Raw genomic sequence first — 2336 nt, forward strand, 5'->3', positions numbered from 1 at the left:
GTGAAATTCTGAGCCAGCATTGTGTACAAATGAAGCCGGGTAGCAACTTTCTGTGATTTCAAATGTTTGACTAGAGGATCTGGAGCAATGAGAATGGTCTTGTCTGTGGACTGCACTTACTTTGGTGGCATTGGTGGAATCGTCAGTCAGTGGAGTGAAACTGGTGTCTCCCGGTTTCTTCGTCAGCAATGCGACGGTGACTTGAACCGACTTCTCTTGTGCAACAGACTTTGGCGTGGTTGCAGTCGTTACTGGTTGGCTCGGTGCACTCGTTGATTGAGGCGGACGCATGGTCATGCGCAGTGCTGTGATTCTGACGGGTTGGCGGAATTTGCGCTCCACACTGGCAACATCACTCGAGCTCGGGTCGACTGAGAGGTCGGTAATGGTCAAGTAGGAAGTCACCTGATCGATAGTAAGTGCCCCGACTGGCGTTACCTCCGATTCAAGTCCTCTTTCTCCATCCATGGGCTCAAGGCAGTATCCTGAATCGCCAAAACATGGGGTAAAGGCCGGTTTAATGCTTCTGGAGTGAAAGCCTTGGTGTTGAAATCTCTTTGTCTTTGGAGAGGGACGGAAATGTAGAACGGCTAAAGTACTCGACTTGAAAGACTCAGACAAATCGTTTCTGTTGCATTTACCTGGAGTAGTTGACATTTCTGATGATGTTGTTCTGGAAGTGGTTGTTTCTTCGCTAACAGTCGTTGTCGGTGTCGTGACAGTGGTCACTTTGGTTGTCACCTCGGTTGTGGTATATTCTAGGAGAGGACGAAAATGAAACTGTTAATTCTCCTGGCATCGTGAGCTGAGTCAGGAAAAGGGTTCGGTTTTGCAGACACAGTTACTGTTGGCTTTGAAAGCGGTAAAGGGACAGCCCACCTTCTGAACACCCGAAGATGTGCAATTCCAGTCTTGCCGATTGAGCCCCCGTAACGGTTTGGAACTCGATGCGCAGTTGAACGATGCCCTCAAGGCTCTCGTCGTCAATCGGCAGAAGCAATCTCTTAGGCCGTTCGTCGTCAAGGCTGGCTTGGAAGATCTATGCAATAATAGCAGGGAAAGCGTAGGTTGAACCTGGCTGTTAGGAAATGGAAAAGGAACACCTTTTGGATTCAAAGGTTGGGGCTGCTCTGCATGCATTGAGCCTGTGATTACTGAAAGGGTTGTCACCTTTCGCTGTGCCGAATCCTCTTCCCGCAGTAGAACAAACTGGGTGTCTCCCGGTTTCTTGACCTGCAGGGCGAATTCCACGTCCAGCGGAGCGGGTTTCTCAGCGGTACCCGCGGGAGTGGTGGCAGATGTTGGCAACAGCCTGAAACTGATGGCTCGGACAGTCACGCGTCTGGGGAATATACTATCTAGGCTGGGTTTCACTTCTGTGGCCTCGGTGATCGGAAGGTTTGTGAACTGGAAGGATCCCGCACTACCATCTAGCAAGTCCAAGCCCTGACTGTTGGCATCGGAGAGAAGTCTGGACTCACCCTCCATGGGATCCAGACAGTAACCTGACATGAAATCGTGAAAGAGATTCCTTGAAGTTCACGTATAAGCCGATGGGGAAAGAAAGCTTCACGAGTAGGAGGCTTGCGTGTTGAGACCTGTCTAACATTTCTCCTGAATTTCAAATCTGGAAGTGTAATCAGTTACAGATTCTCCACGTTTAGATGGCTTTACCTGGTGTTGTAGATGGTGGAGGAGTGGTGGTGACGACAGTTGTGCTGACAGTGCTGCTTCTTGTCGTTGGCTGAGTTGTAGCGTATTCTGTCAAGAATGATTGGTTTGGATGTCAGCAAGAGTAACGCTTTGAAATTTGACACTTTGGCAAGGAAGAATTCTTTCTGCATTTCTGAGGAGGAGCCGTGCCATGGCTGAAGAGCCTGAAACACTAATGATGACGTCGGAGATAGATTGAATGACGGTTTTGAAGGCGCAAGTCAAAAACAGTAACGTCTTTGGAAACCTACCTTTGATGCATCCCAATACATGTTGCTCAAATGTTGTTGCGTCCGGATCACTGACATCTCTGAATTCTATGCGTAATTCGCTAATGCCATCTAGAGTGCCTTCGTCCTCTGGCAGCAGCTTGGTTGCTGGTTGATTTCCCTCGAGAGGAATGGTTATCAGCTGCAGAAGAGGGGAGGGGATGCTCGTGAAATTCTGAGCCAGCATTGTGTACAAATGAAGCCGGGTAGCAACTTTCTGTGATTTCAAATGTTTGACTAGAGGATCTGGAGCAATGAGAATGGTCTTGTCTGTGGACTGCACTTACTTTGGTGGCATTGGTGGAATCGTCAGTCAGTGGAGTGAAACTGGTGTCTCCCGGTTTCTTCGTCAGC

This window comes from Acanthaster planci, linkage group LG17 (genome assembly GCF_054643075.1).
Source record: "Acanthaster planci isolate LZ-2023a linkage group LG17, COTS_SCS, whole genome shotgun sequence".
NCBI lineage: Eukaryota > Metazoa > Echinodermata > Asteroidea > Valvatida > Acanthasteridae > Acanthaster > Acanthaster planci.